The sequence below is a fragment of the Delphinapterus leucas genome, chromosome 18 (assembly GCF_059928025.1).
Source record: "Delphinapterus leucas isolate spDelLeu-1000000601 "Yukka" chromosome 18, BTC_Dleu_Yukka2, whole genome shotgun sequence".
NCBI classification, from domain to species: domain Eukaryota; kingdom Metazoa; phylum Chordata; class Mammalia; order Artiodactyla; family Monodontidae; genus Delphinapterus; species Delphinapterus leucas.
In genome coordinates, this window is record NC_143146.1 from 25,430,397 (window position 1) to 25,454,753 (window position 24,357).

A 24,357-nucleotide genomic window follows, 5' to 3' on the forward strand; every position below is an offset into this window, starting at 1 on the left:
AAATAATGAAAAAGAAAAGGTAGATCCACTAACAAGAAAAGCCGTAAAAAGTAAAATCCTGATGTGACAATGATTTTAACAATTGACCTGCTGTTAAGCCCTCTCGCCAACTTGATTAGTCTTTCTAAATATGTTCCAGTTTTTGCCTATCATCTTTAAAGAATGATGGTGGGCAGAGGACTATTCCATTTTAAAGTAGTAGATGCCACAGACAAAGTTCTATTTTGTCAGGGTTTGGAGAACCTGGGGAAGTCTGGAAGTCACTGTGTCTGGAAAATTGATCCCCAATGAGGAGATAAGGTGCTAAGGAACAAGTATTTTCTGCTTAATTGTTTTCCACAGCTTTATAGATCATCATCTAATTTAAACTAGCTCATAAATACTGCTCAGACATCACTTACTCATCTATTCACTCCAGATCATGAGGCTGCTGCATGGATGTAGAAATAGGCCTCGTAAGAAAATACTTAGACCCCATAAGACTTCAAATCTCAGATAATACTCTCGGATTTTAATGTGGTTTAAACATATTATTACAAATAAAGCAATAGCATATTCTGATCACTAAAGTGAATTTTAGAATTTTAGTAAATAAGCAGATCTCCAAAGATTAAGTAAAGATGCTAAAACTTGGAAGATGAATAATGATAGTGAGGATTCTGTATTATACTTGAATTTCACAAGATACCGTAATGCCTGTCATTTTGTGTTTTTCAGCATTCATACTTAATAATGTGTTTTAGACTTCTGTGCTCTCTATTCAAAATCCCATTTCTTTACAATACATTTTCTGTTGTTGCCACTGAAAAATGATGCAGACCTCTTGCTTTCTTGTTTAAAGAAATAATAACTATTTGAGACTGGAGACCTTTGTTTCAAATTTCAGCTACCAGGATCTAAATCCTTCAAAAATAATGTTTGTAATGGAAATTCTTGTGGAACTTTACGTGACACTGAAGGTTTAAAAAAATATTTTATAAAAGCCTCTTTTTCCTTCTTTTATTACCAGCCTTTAAAAGCAAAACTTGTTTGAAAACTCAGGATTTATTTTACTTCAGAGTCTTCAGACAATCAACAGAGATTCTGACTGAGGCATTAAACCCACTTCAAATACAAATTATGACAAAGAATCCTCCATCTAATACACAGGACTTTAAAGTAGCCCTGGTAATTGGAAAAGGGTATGGTCCAATGATACTTCTACTTGCTGTTCTTCTCTATTATAAAGAATTCCAATGTTGTCAGAATATTCCTATTTCTAAGCTACGTTACCTGACAGCTAAACTAATTTTAGGCTACATTTAATCCTGTACTAATCTGGAGCTTTGAAGACAGGTGACACCCAAGCAATTATTGAATTATAGGGTGAAATAGAGTAAGCCCAGGATAAAGTAGATGCTTAATGAGTGTGCTATAATTGCATGCTACATCAATGAAATGCATTTCTAATTAATTATTCAGCATGAGAAACTTAGTAGAAGTAATTTCAAACTAAAATCATAGCAATAATGTAAATTTACTCATAAGCAAAAGTAAATTTTCTGAGTCAAGGAATTAGGTTAATTGTGGCAAAATTAATGTACTTTATAAATAAGGTGTGTATATGTATGATTTAAGATGTTGAAAAGGAAGAAATCTGTAAGAAAATATAAACTGTAGTCGAAAGGTAAAATACAAATGAGAGGGCGTTTGATTTTAGACATAAAAGTGTTTAAACATTATATATATAATATATATATATATAAACGTGCATACACAGGCATAACAATAGAAATTATAGGAGGTATAAATGCTACAGTCACTTCAAGTTTTATGGCAGTGAACTAGTCCAGTTTCTTTATCCATGTAGTATATTTGAGTAAGAAAAGTACTTGAGATTATGAGACCATATGCAAAGCAGTTTAAGTCCAGAAGCAGAAAATGTCATTACATAAGTTTTGTTGATGTTACTTATCATTAATAATAATAATAAATATACAATATATATATAAATATATAATATATAATATATATAATAAATATATATATATTTTGTATATAAATATACAAAATAATAATACAAATTTAAAATTATTGAAATCCAGTGAGGTAAATTATGTATTAGTCCAGTTCTTCTGAGCATGTATGGTGAGAAGTACCTCTGAAAAGGAGACACTGCTAATATGTTCCCCAGCGGTGCACCCTGCTATTCATTTATTCATTCACATATGCATCCATTTACTCACTTATTTGCTTATTTACTCCTAACTAGGCCATTCTATGTACAGCAGACACAAATTAAAATATTGCTTAGTTCAGGGATTATTCTTGGGCAAAATTTTAAATGATTATAATGGAGTCCTAAACTTTTTGGTCAGTGAAGTAAAATTTAATATATTACAACACTCTAACAAACCACACCGATATGCTTATTTTTCTAAACAAAGAATGTCTCCCCTGAGTTCTACATAGCTTAGTCAGGAATGCAAATGAATACTCACAGGTATAATCACTAGGTGTAGTATATCCAAAGCTACATTTGTTTACATGGCATCATAAACTATAACTTTCTTTTACCCCTCCCAGACCACTGAATTAGGCATTGGGATAAACAAAATTATATCTGATAATAACATCTGATAATAACAATAGAATGAATTTTTTCACAACACTTTCTACTCAATAGTGAAAATTGATAATAAAATTAATTTTTAGTAGAAGTAATCGATAACTTTAAATTTTAAATTCATTTTCTCTATATATAATAAAATTCTAGACTTCTCTACATTTTAAAATACTCGTTAGGGCTTCCCTGGTGGTGCAGTGGTTAAGAATCTGCCTGCCAGTGCTGGGGACACGGGTTCGAGCCCTGGTCTGGGAAGATCCCACATGCCACGGAGCAACTAAGCCCATGAGCCACAGCTACTGAGCCTGCGCTCTAGAGCCCGCGAGCCACAACTACTGAGCCCACGTGCCACAACTACTGAAGCTCACGCGCCTAGAGCCTGTGCTCTGCAACAAGAGAAGCCACCGCAATGAGAAGCTTGCACATCACAATGAAGAGTAGACCCCGCTCACCACAACTAGAGAAAACCTGCATGCAGCAACGAAGACCCAATGCAGCCAAAAATATAAGTAAAATAAATAAATTTTTAAAAATAAATAAAGTATTCGTTAAAATACCATTAAATGCAGCGATGTGTCATTCAAGTTTTATGAACATTTCTTATATCTTTTTCCTCTATCATTGTGTGTGTATGTATTCTGCTAGCTCCTGTCAAAATGTCTTGTGAAGAATTGGTTCTGCATAACTTTGTTGAAGACAGTATTTTACCTTTAATTCCTTAAACATTATTCACAAAATTTTTGAATCTTATTTAATTTTGACAAATATTGGGAAATAGTTATGGCAAAATAGCTTATTCGAGAAAAACTATATGTTTTAATACATCCTTTTTTTTAAAAAAAGAGTTAAGTAAATAATTCATGATTTATGTATGTGTTTGAAAACAATAGTGACATAAGGGAAAATGGAAATGATTCTTTTTGTATTGGTGCTTAGGCTTATGTGACAGCATATGGATCCTATATATCTGTAGCAACAAAATGCTCTCAATTTCTGAAAGTTGAAATATTAAGGAAATGAGTTGAATTATGCTAAGAATTGTTTGATTGCCTCTTATGATAGTGAATTATTTTGCGCAGTTCTTTCCCATTGGTCTTTATTCTATAGTCTGAGCTGTGGCATGACTAGTCACTGAATCAGCTTAGAAAACATAATGAACACTGCAGGAGCACTGCTTTGCCAAGGAAACTGACATCATGGAAGAACTGCTCTTAATCTTATGCACAATTTAGCACAGCAGCCAACCACTAAGTACCCTGGGATAGGACCTTCATGGCTCACAATTTATTTAAAGTCCAGGAAACTAGTCTTGGTAATCAGTTGTCTTAAAATATATAGGCATATATTTATATATATTGCTGCTTTAGTCATGGATAATAAAACACACCTTTAAATATATTAAATTGGTGCTTGATTAAGTTAGGTTGATATTTTTAAACTGTATTTACTTTTGAGAAACATCTGAAGGACACATTCCTATCAAATGCTGTGCTTAGTTGGGGATGAAATTCAGATGGGAAACATAAGGTCATAGGCTTTTCCATGAAAGTGGTATATGTAATTTTACCATTAAATTGCCTGTAGAAATAATATACTAGATAACAAAACAGAAAATGGAAAAAAACACCTAAGTTTTTCTGTCAAGTTTCAGAAAAAATAATAGTGTTGGGAAGAAAATTTTAGCATAGCTAAAACAACAACAACATTAAATTATTTAATGTTCCTGATGTCTTTTACATCTGTGCTCATCTTGAAAACTAATGTAAAAATATATGTTAGTGACTGTATTCAGAAAGCCGGCAGACTAAAAAGATGGTGGACCAGTGTCCCAAAGAACCATCTTGCCTGGGTTTGGGTGCTAGTTTCTTTTATAGAACAAAGAGAGGGAGGTGAAGACATAAAGTGAAAAAGGTGATAAATTGTTGCAAATATTTCCTGGTTCAGGCCAGACTCTGGAGGGGATGTATTAATTTCTTCTTTCCTCTAGCCATTCTCAAGTGGGCCTGGTCAGGATATTTCCTGTGAGCTAAACAAAGGTATTTTAGCTTAACACACAGGCATGGAAGGCAGGGTTCCTAGAGATAGGCCACTATGTATACTTTAAACTATAGGCAGAATCCCTTTAGTGATTAACTTGTAGCAAAAGCAATAGAATACAAAGGTTAAAGTCAAAGAAATGGATCTACTATGGAGTCAGATTTGTTCTTCCCTATTACAAATACATCACTGAAATTAATACTTCATTTATTGGACCTTGTACTGTATTGCCTTAAGTTTTATAAACCTGTGGTTGAGCTCAGAGTCTCTTCACTGTGACCCTCAAATAACTCTGTGAAGTACATCATTGACATTAAACTAAATCTCTAAACTTAAAAAATTATCAGTCTTGTTTATGGTTTCCTTTGCTGTGCAAAAGCTTTTAAGTTTCATTAGGTCCCATTTGTTTATTTTTGTTTTTATTTCCATTTCTCTAGGAGGTCGGTCAAAAAGGATTTTTCTGTGATTCATGCCATAGAGTGTTCTGCCTATGTTTTCCTATAAGAGTTTTATAGTGTCTGGCCTTACATTTAGGTCTTTAATCCATTTTGAGTTTATTTTTGCTTATGGTGTTAGGGAGTGTTCTAATTTCATTCTTTTACATGTAGCTGTCCAGATTTCCCAGCACCACTTATTGAAGAGGCTGTCTTTTCTACATTGTATATTCTTGCCTCAAAAAGAGTCACGTACCACAATGTTCACTGCAGCTCTGTTTACAGTAGCCAGGACATGGAAGCAACCTAAGTTTCCATCGACACATGAATGGATATATGTGGCACATATACACAATGGAATAATCCTCAGCCATAAAAAGAAATGAAATTGAGTTATCTGTAGTGAGATGGATGGATCTAGAGTCTGTCACACAGAGTGAAGTAAGTCAGAAAGAGAAAAACAAGTACCGTATGCTAACTCATATATATGGCATCTAAAAAAAAAAAAATGGTCATGAAGAACCTAGGGGCAGGACAGGAATAAAGACGCAGACCTACTAGAGAATGGACTTGAGAACACGGGGAGCCGGAAGGATAAGCTGTGACAAAGTGAGAGCGTGGCATGGACATATATACACTACCAAATGTAAAATAGATAGCTAGTGGGAAGCAGCCGCATAGCACAGGGAGATCAGCTCTTGGTGCTTTGTGACCACCTAGAGGGGTGGAATAGGGAGGGTGGGAGGGAGGGAGACACAAGAGAGAAGAGATATGGGGATATATGTATAGATATAGCTGATTCACTTTGTTATAAAGCAGAAACTAACACACTATTTTAAAGCACTTATACTACAATAAAGATGTTAAAAAAAAAAAAAGCTTATCAGTCATGCTTGAATAATTTCTCACTCCACACTTTTTAACCTAACATTAGACTTCTCTTCTACATGCACACTTTTAAGTGGTCTCATCCAATCATTTAGGTTAAAAGAATCTATATATTGATGACTCCAAGTTATATATTACTTTTTCCATGAATTCCATGCTAAAATAATCTGACAACATAATATTCCCACCAAAACACCTAGTTAGTATTTCAAACAATATATATTTTCCAAACCAGACTCCTGGTTTACCCTCCCAGACCTGCTACTACTCATCGTGACTTCCCTGTCTTGTTATTCACAGATCTATCCGCAGTCCTCTGATGTTTCCTTGAACAATGTTGACTTTCTCCTCGATACCCTGTAACTTAAAAGCTATGATATAAAAGTCACAGTACTTAAATACTGATATAAAATTAATAATCTTATATGATAAAGGAATAAGAGGAAATAAAACAATGCTACACACAAATATTCGTATCAAAATAAGGAGAAAATATTCATGACAATTACTGTCCTTGTTTCTGTGACTGGTCACGGGATTGTAGCTGGTATTTATGACTACCTTCTTGTACTACTGCCCATCCTGTATTCCCTTTGCCTTCAGTAAGTTCCTTAGCTGGCCATGCTTATTTAGCTTGAGGTACCTTGTTTATTTACCTTGACCAAACCTTCATTTCTGAAGGGTCTTGGCCACTACTAGTCCTGCTTGGGTTGAGTTGTTGTAGTTTTCCATTGACCTTAATTACACAATGTGGTAATACTAAAAGACTCCCTGAGGGATCTTCTGTATTCCAGACATACTCTTCCTTACCTCTGTTGTGGAGTAGTAGTCCAACTTCCCCTTAGTAGTCAGGATTGATTACCCCAGCCAGTACTGTAACTCTTTTCTTTGTTCATTCAGAGATGAGGAACCCAAAGTGGCTATGAGTGTGGTAGTTTTTACATATGAGCATCACTTGTGCCTAGCACACTTGCTTACAATGAATTGATCCTTGAAATGTGAGTTGTTATTGACAAGGTTTTTTACTTGGTGCTTGGAGATGTGCTGAAGTTTTAGAGATAGGCTCTTAGCAGTGAAATATGTTATAAATGTATATATTTTAAAAAATGTAAAAAACCAAAACCCACTGCAAGTGCAAATTAAAATGTGAGCTATGACAAGAGGCAGCATCATTTGATATAAGAAAAAACAAATCTACTTTGTCATATTCAAAGTCCTTGGAACTTGAATTCTGTCCAGGGAATTTGACCAAGCATGACTCATCAGGTAATATTTTAAGTGACCTTCATGCAACTGAACCTCTTTTCTATTTGAACTGTGATTTTTTAAAAATAATCTGGTAATAATGCTCATTTCAGTAGACGTGATGAGCAAACTGAAAATACTAACCTCTGTCCCTTTTACTCTCTCTAATCATGCAGAGAGTTTGCAGTTTAACTAAAGAAATTGACAGTGGAAACAATGTAGTTACACTGTATGACTTTTATAGTCTCAATCAAATAAGAGGACCTTATGAAGACAAGAAAATCTTCAACTTCTATTTGATACAGAATTGCTGACTGCTGACAGATGCTCGGTCTATCAAAATCATAATCAGTTCTGGATCATTACCAATATCCAAATAAAGCTTCATAATTACCACATTGAAAGAGGAGTTCACTTGCTGTGATGTGCATCTGTATTTGTGTGACAACAAAATACCTAAATGCAGTGCGTGTATGGCATTTAGAGCACCATAGGAAAGCTAACGAGATTCATATTCAAAACTGCTACAGCTTACACTCAAAGACACACACACACACGCATTCCATTCACCAGATATAAATGGTGCTCCATAAAATTTTCTTTTTATTCATTTTCAGTGATATTTTCTAAAATTATTTCAAATATTTATTTTTTGTTCTTGTATATTAAGTAAAAGTGAAAAGATGGAAAGACACCTTCAACCATGCCTCTTGTATTTAATTTTCATAGATGATCATAAGTAGAATAGATAAATGTTTTATATGTCAGTATCTTTATTTAAATAATTCCTCCGTATGTGCCTGTGTTACTCCAAAATATACAGTTAATATTTTCTCATTCACATTTCACTGGAGACGTGGAAAAAAAATCCCAGTGGTGAAACAGTGCAGTTACCACCTTTTTCTTTTTCTTCCGTAGCTAGTCAGAAGTCTCTTAACAGCTTAGCCTCGTGTTCTCATGTTCAAGAACATGCGTTTACCACCAGAGGTGATGAAACTGGAGTGCTAGTCTGTCATTGACTAGCTGCCTGGCTGAGTAGAATTCCCTTCTGTCTAAGCGTCTTTCTTCAGCTGTAAAAGGGGATGGATACTAGGTGATTCTGGACATTAAATGGGATCATGCATATTGTTTTTAGCATAGACATGAATGCTAACTTTGTGTTAAGTATATAAAAATGTATGTTAACATTTTAAGTCATTTTAGGAATTTGAGCTAGCTCTCTGTGCTTGAGGCTTTCTGTAAAATAATCCCATTGCCAGAGGATGAACAACTTCTGGGGGCTCTGACCATCTGGTTTTGTAAACACCCCCAGGTAAGCAGATCAGATCTCACTTTTTAAAATCTTCTTACAGATAACCTCACTACTTTCTAACTTCTGACTGTAATGAGAAAAGGAATTGGGAGTCCCCTGCTAGGAATGCCTTCATATCATCCAAATAGAAAAGTTTGATTTCAGCTCAAAACAAATTAGAAAAACTTTCACGTAGAGAAAGTGCTGGATGTGTGACTACAGAACCTCTCCTGGCTGCTTCCCTTAATTATCTGTTGGAGCGTATTACCACCAACTGTTTTCAACAAAGTGGCATTCATTTTGAGAGTTTCCTCCCTCATCAAAAACTCCCCCATACCTCCCTACAATTTTGGTAGGTTAGAAGTTACAGAAATCAAGCTCAAATTAGATTAAGCAAATATAGTAATTGTTGATCAGATTAATAAAAAGTATTTGAACATAACAAGAAACGAAAAGAATGAAGACTTTAATGCCACCAGTACCCTAACTTTAAAATCTTAACCTTCCTTTCTCCCTTTCTTCTTTCCTTCCTTCATTCCCTCTTTCCTTCCTTCGTTCCTTCCTCCTCTCCCACTTTTTCTCCTGCTCTCCCTCCCAGGAATATCCCTCCCTTCCTTTCTTTATTCCTTCTTTAGTTCACGTGTTCGAGCCATGGTTTCAAGAACAAAGTCCAATATAAATAATAATGTTTTATAACTCATGACAGTATGTGAGGTAAGGTTAGTATTACTATCCTCATTTTTCAGATAAAGAAATTGAGGCACAGAGAGGTTATACAGTTTGGCAAAGGTCCCGCAGTTAGTGTGTGGATTTATGTATGTATGTATGTTTTGATGGTGTGTGGATTTAAATGCACATAGTCCAATTCCAAAGTGCTGTGTGTGAAATAAATAATATTTCAATGTATATTTCTTGAACAGGGAATAATAGGAATCTCAGGGGAGTGTCCATAGCTATCCCAAAATTTAATGATATTTCTAAGCTCACATGGCCTAAACAATATTTATTTTTACTTTTCTGCAAACACATCCAGGTATTTAGCAGGCATTTTAGGGAGATGCATTTGGGTAAATTTTATAGTAATGAGATAACCTGAGATGCAGCTGAAGATTGCAGTTTAGTTTCCTTAGACAAATTACATCTCTGCCACCACATGTCATCTGGGGACCATCTTGTCATTCTTTTTTTTTTCTTTTTTTTTTTTTTTTTTTTTGCGGTACGCGGGCCTCTCACCGTTGTGGCCTCTCCCGTTGTGGAGCACAGGCTCCGGATGTGCAGGCTCAGCAGCCATGGCTCACGGGCCCAGCCGCTCCGAGGCATGTGGGATCTTCCCAGACCGGGGCACGAACCCGTGTCCCCTGCATCGGCAGGCAGACTCTCAACCACTGCGCCACCAGGGAAGCCCCCATCTTGTCATTCTTAACCCATATATTTTATTTCTGTTTCATCCCATATTTATCCAAACATGAAACTCAGCACTTCCACCTGGTTCCACAGGAATTATGCATGGACAACTGAAAGTCACAGGGAAACAAACCTATAAAGGGTCCCACCATTCATTGCACACCCTCTGCCATCTAACAAATCACTGTTAACCTCTCACGAACTCCTTTTCCCATTCGCCTTTACATCTGTCCTCTCCTCTGTTTACAATTTATCTTCTCTCTATTATGCCCAGTATTTTTCCACTTCCTCTTAAGCTTTGGGATCAGATTGTCTCTGATCTTGAGGTCAGAGCTTCCATAGCACATTTATTTGGATGCTTTTCCTATAAAGACATATCCCTTTAACATGAACTGTTTATATATCTGTACAGAGAAGAAAATGTCTTCATATCTCATTATGGATGATTACATGTATGAAGAAATGAACAGCTTGCATGTTTGTGTGTATGTGCATTTGTGTACGTTGTATAAGAAGGCATGATATGCACACACAGGATAGTGATATAACCTTAATAAATATAGATGATGGTGACCAATTAATTTAGCAGACATTCCCTAGAAAACATAGTCTGAGGCAAGGATTAAAAGTGCTGATACTTTATCAAGAATATGAAAACCCAAAGAGGCAAAGGTGAAAAAATATGGAAGTGCAGCAAGGAAAGATGTGAAGCAATGACTGGCAATACACTGTATGTAATGATCTACAAGGAGACATCCACAGAACTTCTCAGGACAAATTGACACAGAAATCATGGAGGAAAAAATTTGAGAAAATTTATTCACGCCACTATGTCTTAAGTCTTAGCATAAGCAGTTAACCTCCCTTAGTTTTCTCTTTTGAGAGAGAGAGGAGGAGAGAGAGGGAAGGAAAGGAGGGAGACAGAGGGACAAAGCCAAAACCTTGCCCTTCTAGTATGAATGGCTTTGAATAGTAGTTTTCTTAAACATAGAAGCAAACATTTTTGGAGAGCAAATTGCTCATCATGTGTGACTCTCCAGCCCATTCCTGGCATCCTTGGGCCTTGTTCATTGATGCAAGTTTCTCAGGGTGGGGTAAGTCCCATTCTTGTTTGTGATCCATCTTTATTAATTCAAGTCATACTATATTTTAATCAGGGAACAGTGCTGATGGAATCCTGACATTGCTTATAAATTCACCTCTAATATCTAATTGGTTGCATACCCTTTTCCAGGGACAGTTTTTATTGTTAATTGTTACTGTTGATATAATAATGTATTGTTAATATTGTAATTGACATTGCTAATATCCAGATATTGCAAATTTATATCATCTGGTTAACTTGGGAACCAAAAGCTCTTTTTCATCCTTTGTCTAACCCCTAAAATGTTAATTTACCTCGAGATTCTACCTTCAGCTTTGGTCTTATTCTCTCTACTATATTAAAACCATGTGATCTACTTCAAAATTTAACTTCCATCTATATATGGAAGTCTCCTAGAAATAAATTTCCAGCTGAGAATTCTCCATGCCACTTAAGAAACAAATGCCTAATGTGCTCTGGACCCCCGTACTTGGATATATGAAAGGCACCTGAAACTCATTATCTCTAAAGGTGAACTCATATTGCTTGCTCCCAAACAGCTTATATTCCCATTATTTCTGTCTCATTTGGTAGAAAATACATTTACTCTCTTACATCAGAATCTAGTAAATTATCCTTGACATTTTTTTTCTTTTCTTCACCTCCCACATCACATCCTTCACCAAACATCTTGGGAATCTTAATTTGTACTGAAAAAGGCAGATACCACTTCATACTGGCCATTAGTCACTACTCAAAGGCTTAATTACTATAAAGTCAATGACTTTTAATTTACTGCTGGATATTCATAATATAAACAATATCCTCTTAACGGTCTCTAATTTAACATTATATCCAAAGTACATCTTGCTTTGTTCAGGTTTGTTTTATTGCCCCCAGGAGTACTTATATTGTAGGGTGACACTTTACAATTAAAATCAGCAAACACAACATAAACCAACATGAGAAACATTATTAATTCCTTTGTTATTCTGGCATCAGTATGTAAATCTGTGAGCCAGGCTTGGAATGGACAGCTTTATTTAGCATTAAGAATTTAAACTATCTACGTTTTGCTTATGCTGATTTCAATACACTTCCTGGGCAATTAAGGTACAAATATTTTAACTTATTAAAACCTATCCTTCATGAGCAGCTAGACTATAATCAAAATTTATTTGATTTTAAGTGGTTACTTAAGTCAGGCTTTCAATTTGTACTTGAAAGGCCCTCATGCTGACCACAATAAAAACTTCATTGTGAAATCGACAAGTTGATTAATTGCATGTTTTCTCCAGTTTCCTCTCTCCTATTTTGATCCCTGTATCCAAACTCTCATGCTATTAGGAAAATGTGATTTTTTTTTGTTAATGCCTAGTATACTCTCTTTCTTCAAGTGAATTAGCAACCTTTATTTAGTGTTAAATCAGGCAAAACCTTCAGTATTTTGTTCCACAGCAATGATAACTTTGAAATATAGGAAAGAACATTAATATGGCCAGTTGTTGCTGAGTCAGTGCAGTTCCTGGGTAGAACTGGGTAGGCAGTCACAGAGATTATAGTTCTAGAGATTAAAGAGAAATTTAGATAGGAATAGCCTTTCTGCATGCCATTTTGCTGCACTAGTTATTATCAGGGTAACTCAGAAGTGGATAGTGAATGTCAGTCACCTACAAAATCACAGGAGCTAAAATTTAGAAGAGGTTGTTTTGCTTTTGCTTTTTTTTTTTTTTTCTATCAAAGTGCTTTAGTAATGTTGCAGTCATATTGGATTCGATAATAGAGGGAGGCATTAAGGTATATGCAAGAGTGTTTCTTGTAAGCTGTCTTTTAGAATGCTTTTAGACAAGAAGAAATAGCATTAAAATTACGAGATTATTAGTTTATGACTGAGTTACTTTGAACCTTAATTTTTTAAAAATACCGATTTGGCTTTTGACTTTATTGTTTCAAGTTTGGCATTTGTAATGAGGAAAATTAACATCTAAAGATAACTTAGATGATTAAAATAAAATATTAACTAGATAAATTTTAGTTCACTGAAAGAAAAACAAACGGAAGAATAAGTTTTTAGGAGTTAAATTTGACTTGCATTTCAGTATTTTATTGACAACTCTTCACTGATTTATAGTTAGAGTTTGTCCCCAAAGATTGGCTTACCTGCCATGAAAAGTCACATATTCCCTTCCTCAGGTCTCAGCTTCTCAAGACAGATGAATGTAGTTCTTGTCTTGCTGGAGCACCTCCTTGCTGTCTCAGCAGCAGTAATGTTGGGTAGAAGCATTTGGCATTCTTAAGGAGACTGAAAACATTCTTATGCCCAATTGACAAATGGAAGAAATTTATTGGCACTCCTTTTGTATAAGGATATTTCAACATTGAGGTATATAAATCTGGGCCTTCATGATTTTCCTGCTATTATGTATAGGTAGCCAGATCTCCACAAGGATCTGGTAACATTTGTGTCTCATAGTCTTTGATAGGGGACTCCAGAGGACTCTGGCAGAGTTTTAGATGTCTATAAATTATAAACTTTCATGTCTTAAAGACTGTTCATAATTTTTTAATATGATTATTAGCTCATAGCCTTTATAGTTTGATATGTTATATATATTTGCAAACTTATTTGCTTTTCACACTGGAATCCTTTAATTAAACGAAATCTAGACAGTTTGTAAAGATGCAGTTACTGCTTACTTTTTAACACAGTCATTTTAACATATCAGTGTTCAATTTCACATCCAGTAAAGCACAAAATTATTTTTAAAAATACATTTCTTAAATATATTTTTCCTAAGTAAAAAGCAGATGACATATTTAATATTTTATTTTACATGCTCTAGCAGATACTAAATTTAAACTATTATCAATATCATTTGTTTTCTGAGAAAGTGAGCCTTGTGATCACAGGTGATTCTTATGGAAGTATTTAGATAGTATATATAGCCTTTTTAAAGAAAAGAACCTGGGGAATTCAGCACTCACTCTAAAGATGGCTGAAGAGAGCTTTAAAGACAGTCAGATTGTTTGTTTTATTTCTAAGATAAATGCAGTTCGAGAAAAATCTTTTTGTAGCTTATCTTCTAGTCTATTTCATATATACCTGAAATAGCTTCATTTTTATAGAGGCTAATTAGAAATATAAATAAATTATACAACTTTAATTTTTTAATAAAGAGTGTTATTCTAATACGGTTACACAGACACATTAGTGTAAACTATTATAAAAATTTTAAGTGAAAATTGTGTTACATTTTTTAAGAGGGGTAGGTCTGGGAAAACCTTTTTTGTGTGTGCGAGCATTGTTACTAAGATAACTTTTTAGAAACTAAAATGGAATTAGTCTCTTAAATATGAATATACTTTATTAAAATATATATCAATATATACATACATTATATGTATTATTCATAATACATAACGTTATATGGATATTAAGGAATATCTATCATTTATCTACCCATCTGGGAGATATAGGTGATAATATCTTAAATTTAACTTTAGGAAGTTAAATGAAATCAAACTCCCTACAGCTAAAAAGGTCAAATGACTTCCCATATCACTCAGAACAAAAGTCAAAACGTATCCTGTATGATTTGCTTCTCTCCCAGTAACTTGCCTTCGTCTTCTTCCTTTGTTTCCTTTGCCTTTCCACCCTGACCAATTTACTCTTCCTTGTATTCACCTGTTGCAATCTTTCCTATGGGCTTTGCACTTGTTGCTTTTGTCTAGAATGCTTTTGTCTAGAATGCTTACCTTCTGTAGGCTCAAATAGCACATTTTCACTGAAGTCTTATTTCAGATTGCAGCCCTCTCCCTCAGCATTCTGGATTCTCTTCTATCTGCTTCACCTTTCCCTGAGCATCCCTCACTCCCGTACCTTCTGTAGGCTCAAATAGCACATTTTCACTGAAGTCTTATTTCAGATTGCAGCCCTCTCCCTCAGCATTCTGGATTCTCTTCTATCTGCTTCACCTTTCCCTGAGCATTGATCACCACCTTAGATGCTGTATTTTACTTCTGCATATAATGTTTATTGCTGTCTGTCTCCTTCCCAGTAGAATGTAAACTTTATAAAGGCTGTGGTGATTTAGTCTGTTTTTATTCACTACTGTGTCCCCTGACATAAATTATTCAAAGAATATTTATTGAATTGATGAATAAATAAATAAAAATACAAGGCTTAGGAAGAGGGATTATTTCATTGCTAATTCTCTTTATAGGTTTGTCCACATAGTATGACTAAGAAGAGCATTGAAGTCTTTTTAATATAGCATGCAAGTTTTTTTAAAAGAATTTTTAATTGTTTTGTCAATGTTCTAAGTAGATATAAATCAATTAGATTATAATTGTTTTCGGTGGTATGGCAATTTAATTACAGAATTAATTGCTTATGAATGATGATAATTTCAGATTGTGTTGATCAGATTTCATTTTTGTTCCTATTATATTTTCACTTGCTTTTTAAGTGACTCTAGACAAGAAGTATGGGGGAGTCTGATGTGTGGATAGTTACTTAGCTGTCCCTGAATGCCAGGAGCAATTGAAATGCAGTGAATATCCGGTCTTTCACCCTTTGTTCAGCTTTATTTTTTGTGAACTGAATATGTGAGGAGGCGAAGTCTCCTTTGGGAAAACAAATGACCATAAAAACCAGGAAGAGTTTAGTTTAGTTTGATTCATCTTTGGTTGTAGAAATAGTAAAAACAGGGAATGTCCAAGGAACTTAATGAGCACAAGTTCTGTTAGAGTCACATTAATAAAAATAACATCAGGGCTTCCCTGGTGGTGCAGTGGTTGGGAGTCCGCCTGCCGATGCAGGGGACACGGGTTCGTGCCCCGGTCCGGGAAGATCCCACATGCCGCAGAGCGTCTGGGCCCGTGAGCCATGGCCGCTGAGCCTGCGCATCCAGAGCCTGTGCTCCACAACGGGAGAGGCCACAGCAGTGAAAGCCCCACATACCACAAAAACAAAAAACAAGCAGACAAACAAAAGTAACATCAAAAACAGGTATTTTGTGGTGATGTTATAACCTAATTTCTGTAAGTTTAATATTTAAACACTTTTCTGGGACTTTAAAATTTCCTTTAGATTTTTCAAAATGTCAGTGTGAAAGCTGACTGCTTACTGTCATAGATTTTAGTTCATTGGTTGATGAAGGCCTCCCAGCAATTGTAAGTGTGTCTGAATGAAGGAGCCAGGCTGCAAGCTGGATTTTCCATGGTATAGAACTTTCATTCATTTTAAATTTATAAAAGTTCTAAAGATATTTCATCTTTTTTTAATTTGTTGATTCAACTGAATGTTGGCATTTTTAAAGGTAGAAAGCATCCTTTTATATTTTCTATTTTCTAAAATTTTGTATCCATTCTAACCATCACATGAATTTACAGAATTATTTCTTGGTGACCTAGGGATTTTTTTTTGCTAGGTCTTCCAAAGGGCATCAGATGCCTCTAAATTACTTGAAAACAACTTGACCAGAACATGACTAATGTCACTTCTAGCATGCTGGCACCCTGACCCTTGAGCCTACCTACCATCTCTGTTGACAGCTTGGGCTCATTCCTGGTGTCACTCATGGGAGACCTGACAACTCACAGATCCGTGACAGTCTTCCCATGAGTTCATCACCTGACAATTGTCTGACTGATATATTTGATCTCAAGCTTGAATTGCTTCTTGGCTTCTGGTTTGTTGACCTTCTGCAGTAATTTCCAAGAGGTGACTGCACATCAGTCACCGTGTTTAACTCAGGTCCGAGCCATTGTTGGCCTTGGTTGCCAGTTCTCTAACTTGAAAAACGAAAACAGAAAACACGGGAAAACAGACCTGACAGTCCCTTGATGGATGACTGCCCAGCCATCTATCAAGTGACGCTCTGGGATAAAGCTGTGTATTTCTGAGATCCCAAGTGGGGAAGTTGTGAAATGGCCATTCTTTTATTTCCAAGTGCACACTGGGAATATCAGAAATCAGAATGTCTCACTTCTAAAAGATTTTTTCTATTGGATTCTTTCTTCCTTTTTAAAAATTGAAGTATAGTTGAGTTGCAGTGTTGCTGTACACCTGAAAGTAACAGAAAGTGATTGTTATACATACACACACACACACACACACACACACATATTCTTTTCCGATTCTTTTCCATTATAGGTTTTTACAAGATAATGAATATAGTTCCTATACTGTATAGTGGGTCCTTATCTATTTTATATATAGTAGTGTGGCAGTATCTTCATAATTGGCTGTTTGATGTGTTATTTTTTAAAGAGTAGGGCTGTACTGTAGTCATCATCTTCTGATCATCCTTGACTCTCTGATAAGTGTTTGCCATGAGCCGTCTCTGTGATTCATTAACTGGATGAGTCTGGGTTTATATTACCTGAGGTTTGTTACTTTTTTGAATAATATCTACACACAGCTGCAAATGAATCATCTTCATAGAAATTACTGTTCAACTCCTACAAAGAGCCAAATTTTCAAATATTAATATTACAACAAATCTTATTGCTTAAGCCACCCCCCCAAGTAAGGTATTTAATTTAGTCTGATTCACTGGTTGAAATTACTTATTAGAATTGATTATAAATATTTTGAGAAAATTATAAATTGTTCCGTGAAAATGTGGCATTTTAAAATGATTAAATTTCCTGAAGCTCTAGGTAAATATTTAAATCCAATTCACATAAATTTGAGGTATCCAATTAAGTACAAAGAGAAAATTGGATAAATGGCTAAGTGATGTTCATGAGGGAAGATATACATCCCATAAGGCTTCAGTAACAGAGCTCAAGTGTAGCATTTTTAAATAGTTTTACTTAAAATATAGCAGATGGACTATTCACATTATAAGTATACCTTGTAGAAAGTACTATGGGATACCCACCTTAGTAATTCATGACTCAGGTTAGGTTTTAATCTTTACATGCAGTCAGGAATGAAATATTCAAGTTTATATTAATAAGTTCAGAAAGATTTTTTATCTGATATGTTTTTTTTTTGCGGTACGCGGGCCTCTCACTATTGTGGCCTCTCCCGTTGCGGAGCACAGGCTCCGGACGCGCAGCCTCTCCACGGCATGTGGGATCTTCCCGGACCGGGGCGCAAACCCGTGTCCCCTGCATCGGCAGGCGGACTCCCAACCACTGCGCCACCAGGGAAGCCCTGATATGTATTTTTTTAATTAAGTTTTTACTCTAAATTCATAAAGATGAGCCTTTAGATCATTTTATTTTACTTCACTAGTCAATATATACATTAAATATATATTTAATGAATAATAAATATTGCATTTAAAATTCTGAATGATTGATTTTAATATTTAGAAAATTAGAGGAATATTTTACTGCTGTATTTTGCATGTGTTTATGCTATGCTCCTTTGCTGTGTAAGTAGCATAAAAAGGGTAAGAGAATTCTCTGTACCTAAGATGGACATTATTTAACTAGGATAAGGCATAAACAATGAGGGATGCAAGAATTAGTGTCTGAGAAATTTTGTAGTAGCAGTAGTAACATCTGGGATAGATTTGGGAAGATTTGTCTCATTCAGTAGAAGAGGTCACTTTCTAAAACTTGATAACTGTTCTCTGTACAGTAGCAAAATCCTGGTCCAAGATGGAATGTTCTGACCACCAGATAACTAAGAAGTTATGCAGAACCTTGCCTGCTGTTACACAAAATCAGATATCCTATGTGTAAGAAAGCAATTGTTTTTCCACCATATTAATTATGAAAATACCCAATTTCACGTATGTTCTGTTAGAAAGAATGACTATTTTAGCTGACTTTAGTTAAAAAGTCTTAAAATTTTTAAATAGTTGTATGGCATTTCTTTTTAAAAGTAAATATCTAAAGGTTGCATTTGTTTTCAGAAATAATGAAACATTTATTTTCTTCTTTTATAAGGAATTCTGTTATACAATTTTTTTCATGGAACTCTATAGAAAGGGAGCATTTTATTCAGATGATAGAATGATATACAGTCACATTAGGTATACAAAACTTATCTTGTGAAATAAGTAAATTAGATAGGAAACATTAGCTATAACTTAAACCCACTCCAATTTAGAATTCTCATGGTCCTCATGAAGCAGGCTGGGTGATCGATAATTGCATCTTAAATTAGACTTTTGAAGTGATTAACCTCTTTAGCCTTGCTTGTTTCATGAATATATTATTTTTATATAATCAAAACAGTCTTTTGAGAAATGTTAAAGACCTGTTATTACTTTTCTGTTTTGTAGAAGTGCTTAAAGAGAATTTATAAATGCATTCAGGAAAGAGCTAATAGAAATGTTATTCAAGTTTTATCCAAAGGAGCACAGCTCACTACAGAGGCAGATGCTTTAACAACAAGGGTAGGGAACCTGTAGTTTAAATCTAAAGGATTATAACATGGCCCATTTACTGAAGGCATCCTCTTTGATCCTCTAAGGCAGAAAGTAAATGTGAGAATTAAAAGGGCAAAGAATAAAAGCTGAACTGTGAATTTAATGATTCCCCATGTTTACATCCAAAGAGCTAAGAAAGCGTAACTTAGAAATTAACTTTTACTCTAGACCACATTTGCTCTTGGATAAATGATAAAATTTTGAATGCTAAGTTGTAGCCTAGTAAAGTGAGTGAATAACTTATAAAGGGAAGAAAGGGCAGTGACTTGCTTCATTATTATGATTATAAAGAAACATGGTTTTTCTTTAAGAAGATGATATCAAATCCTGTAATGTATGTGTTTTAATAAAAATTCTTTTCTGTTTTCTTACTTACATTGAGCCTCACCATATTAAGAGGCTCTCTCACTGTAGATGGAAAAAAAAAAAAAAGCCAGTATTGATACAGATGGGGGAAAAAATTCTTTCTCTAATATCCTTTCTTCAGCTACCAATACCTCTATTTGGTTCACAATTCTGTAGATGTGTAGGCAGTTACGTTGTTATAAATACCAAGCATAAACTGAGTGAGATCAAAAAGAACTAACGCAATGGTTAAAAATTATATGTGGGGGCTTCCCTGGTGGCACAGTGGTTGAGAGTCTGCCTGCCGATGCAGGGGACACGGGTTCGTGTCTCGGTCTGGGAAGATCCCACATGCCTCGGAGTGGCTGGGCCCGTGAGCCATGGCCACTGAGCCTGCGCGTCCGGAGCCTGTTGCTCCGCAACGGGAGTGGCCACAACAGTGAGAGGCCCGCGTACCGCAAAAAAAAAAAAAAAAAAAAAAAAAAAATTATATGTTTATGAAAAGAAATAGAGTGAGTTCACATTCATTTAAAGTTCAACATAATAGAGGAAAATAGGCAAAACCAATGGTACTTGCAGGGGTAAAACATAATAAAAGCAAATGGAAGCAGCTTGGGTGTAAGCAACATGAGGTGTGAGATGAATTGCTTAAGTTGGGTTTATCTTCCAAATAATTAATTTATTCCTTTTCAAGATATTGAATGCAAATGAGAGAATCAGGAACTTTCTTTATTGTCAGTGCTTTTCCAGTCACATCCATAAATTCACATTTGGGAGAAGAGGCTATTTTTCAAAAACTACTGCAAATCAGAAAATGTTACTGTTTTTGTCTTAAAATAAATGAATATATGTAGGCAGTGCTAAAATACATGAATTTCTTAAAATAGATACAAATAGATAACTAACACTTTTTAGAATATGATCATGAATATTTATTTACTTGAAATATTTTATAGAAGCCCTAAAATAAATGTTTAATCAATCCAAAAATATTAGCATATACATTGACATTAAAGAGGAAATACATAAGAAAGGACTTAATTATTATCAATCACTTTGGAACTAATATCCTTTAATGCTATAATTTTCTTTTTTTTTTTTTGTATTGGTGTATAGTTGTTTTACAGTATTGTGTTAGTTTCTACTGTACAGTGAAGTGAAGCAGAGTTCCCTGTGCTATACAGCAGGTTCTCATTATTTATCTGTTTTATACATATTAGTGTATATGTATTAATACCAATCTCCCAATTCATCCCACCTCCCCTTTCCCCCATTGGTGTCCATACATTTGTTCCCTACATCTGTGTCTCTATTTCTGCTTTGCAAACCAGTTCATCTGTACCATCTTTCTAGATTCCACAAATATGCGTTAATATATGATATTTGTTTTTCTCTTCCTGACTTACTTCACTCTGTATGAGTCTCTAGGTCCATCCACGTCTCTGCAAATGACACAATTTTGTTCCTTTTTATGGCTGAGTAATATTCCATTGTATATATGTACCACATCATCTTTATCCATTCCTCTGTTGTTGGACATTTAGGTTGCTTCCATGCTCTGGCTATTGTAAATAGTGCTGCAATGAACATTGGGGTGCATGTATATTTTGAATTATGGTTTTCTCTGGGTATATGCCCAGGAGTGGGATTGCTGGGTCATATGGTAGTTCTATTTTTAGTTTTTTAAGGAACCTCCATATTGTTCTCCATAGTGGCTGTATCAATTTACATTCCCACCAACAGTGTAAGAGGGTTCTTCCCTTTTCTCCACACCCTCGTCAGCATTTACTGTTTGTAGATTTTTTGATGATGACCATTCTGACCGGTGTGAGATGATACCTCACTGTAGTTTTGATTTGCATTTTTCTAATAATTAGTGATGTTGAGCATCTTTTCATGTGTTATTTGGCCATCTGTATGTCTTCTTTGGAGAAATGTCCAGTTAGGTCTTCTGCCCATTTTTTTTTTGATTGGGTTGTTTGTTTTTTTGATACTGAGCCGCATGAGCTGTTTGTATATTTTGGAGATTAATGTTTTGTTAGTTGCTTCATTTGCAAATATTTTTTCCCATTCTGAGGGTTGTCTTTTCATATTGTTTATGGTTTCCTTTGCTGTGCAAAAGCTTTTAAGTTTAATTAGGTCCTATTTGTTTATTTTTGTTTTTATTTTCATTACTCTAGGTCAGAAAAGATCTTGCTGCCATTTATGTCAAAGAGTGTTCTTCCTATGTTTTCCTCTAAGAGTTTTATAGTGTCTGGTCTTACATTTGGGTCTTTCATCCATTTGAGTTTATTTTTGTGTATGGTTTTAGGGAGTGTTCTAATTTCATTCATTTACATGTAGCTGTCCGGTTGTCCTAGCACCACTTATTGAAGAGGCTGTCTTTTCTTCATTGTATATTCTTGCCTCCTTTGTCATAGATTAGGTGACCACAGGTGTGTGGGTTTATCTCTGGGCTCTCTGTCCTGTTCTGTTGATCTGTATTTCTGTTTTTGTGCCAGTACCATATTATTTATTTTATACATAGTTGCTTGTACCTCTTAATTTCCTACCACTAACTTGCCCCTACCCTCATTTCCCTTCCCACTGGTAACCACTAGTTTATTCACTACATCTGTGAGTCTGCTAGTGTTTTGTTATATTTATTCATTTGTTTTATTTTTTAGATTCCACATATAAGTGATAGCATACAGTATTTGTCATTCTCTGTCTTACATTTCACTAAGCATAAAACCCTTCAGTTCCATCCATGTTGTTGTAGATAGCAAGATTTCTTATATTGATGGCTGAGTAATATTCCATTGTATGTATGTACCACATCTTCTTTATCCATTCATCTATTGATGGACCCTTAGGTTGCTTCCCTATCATGGCTGTGGTAAATAAGGCAGCTATGAACATCAGGGTGCATATATCTTTTCAAACTAGAGTTTTTATTTTCTTTTGATATGTACTCAGGAGTGGAATTGCTGGGTCATATGGTATTTCTATTTTTCATTATTTGAGGAACCTTCATACTGTTTTCCATAAGGCTGTACCTTTTCATTCCCACCAACAGTGTAGTAGGGGTTCCCTTTACTCCACATCCTCACCAACATCTGTTATTTGTTTTCTTTTTGACCATAGCCATTCTGACAGGTGTGAAGTGATATTTCGTTGTGGTTTTTTTTTTCGGTGGTCCGCGGGCCTCTCACTGCTGTGGTCTCTCCCATTGCAGAGCACAGGCTCCGGACACGCAGGCTCAGTGGCCATGGCTCATGGGCCCAGCTGCTCCACGGCATGTGGGATCTTCCCAGACTGGGGCACGAACCCGCGTCCCCTGCATCAGCAGGCAGACTCTCAACCACTGCGCCACCAGGGAAGCCCCTTCACTGTGGTTTTGATTTGCATTTCCCTGATGGTTAGTGATGTTGAGCATCTTTTCACGTGCCTGTTGGCCATCTGTGTGCCTTCTTTGGAAAAATATCTCTTCAGGACTTCTGCCCATTTTTTTAATCAGGTTTTTTGTTTTTGTTTTTGATACCAAATTGTATGAGCTGTTTATATCTATTGGATATTAGCCCCTTATCAGACATATTATTTGCAATTACTATCTCCTATTTAGGAGATTGGCCTTTCGTTTTGTGATGGTTTCCCTTGCCATTCAAAAGCTTTTAAGTTTAATTAAGTTCTATTTATTTTGTTTTTTGTTCCCTTTCCCTGAGAAGACTGAGACAAAAAAATATTGCTACAACTTATTGTCAAAGTGTGTTCTGACTGTGTTTTCTTTTAGAACATTTATGGTTTCCAGTCTTATGTTTAGTTCTTTAATCCATTTTTAGTTTATTATTGCATATGGTGTGAGAAAATCTTCTAATTTCATTCTTTTACGTGTAGCTGTCCAGTTTTCCCAGCACCATTTATTGAAGAGACAGCCTTTTCCCCATTGTATATTTTTGCCTCTTTTGTCATAGATTAACTGACTGTATATACCTGGGTTTATTTCTGGGCTCTCTTTTCTGTTTCATTTATCTATGTGCCTGTTTTTGTGAAAGCACCATTCTTTTTTGATCACTAGCTTTGTAATATAATCTGAAGTCTGGGATTGTGATACCTCCTGCTTTGTTCTTTTTTCTCAAGATGGCTTTGGCTATTCAGGGTCTTTTGTTCTTCCATATAAATTTTAGGATTATATGTTATAATTCTGTGAAAAAATGGCAAGGATATTTGGATGGGGATTGCATTAAATCTGTAGATTGCTTTGGGTAGTATGGACACTTCATTCTTCCAGTCCATGGGCACAGGATAACTTTCCATTTCTTTGTATCATTTTCAGATTGCTTCATCAAAGTTTTATAGTTTTCACAGTGTAGATTTTTCACTTCTTTGATTAAGTTTATTGCTAAGTATTTTATTATTTTGATATGATCATTAATGGGATTGTTTCCTTAATTTCTCTTTATGATAATATTAGTGTATAGAAAAGCAACAGATTTGTATTATTAATCTTGTATCCTGCAGCTTTACTGAATTCATTTATTGGTCCTAATAGTTTGTTGGTGAAGATATTAGGCTCTTCTAGATATAGTATCATGTCATTGGCAAATAGTGACAGTTTTACTTCTTCTCTTCCAATTTAGATGCCTTCT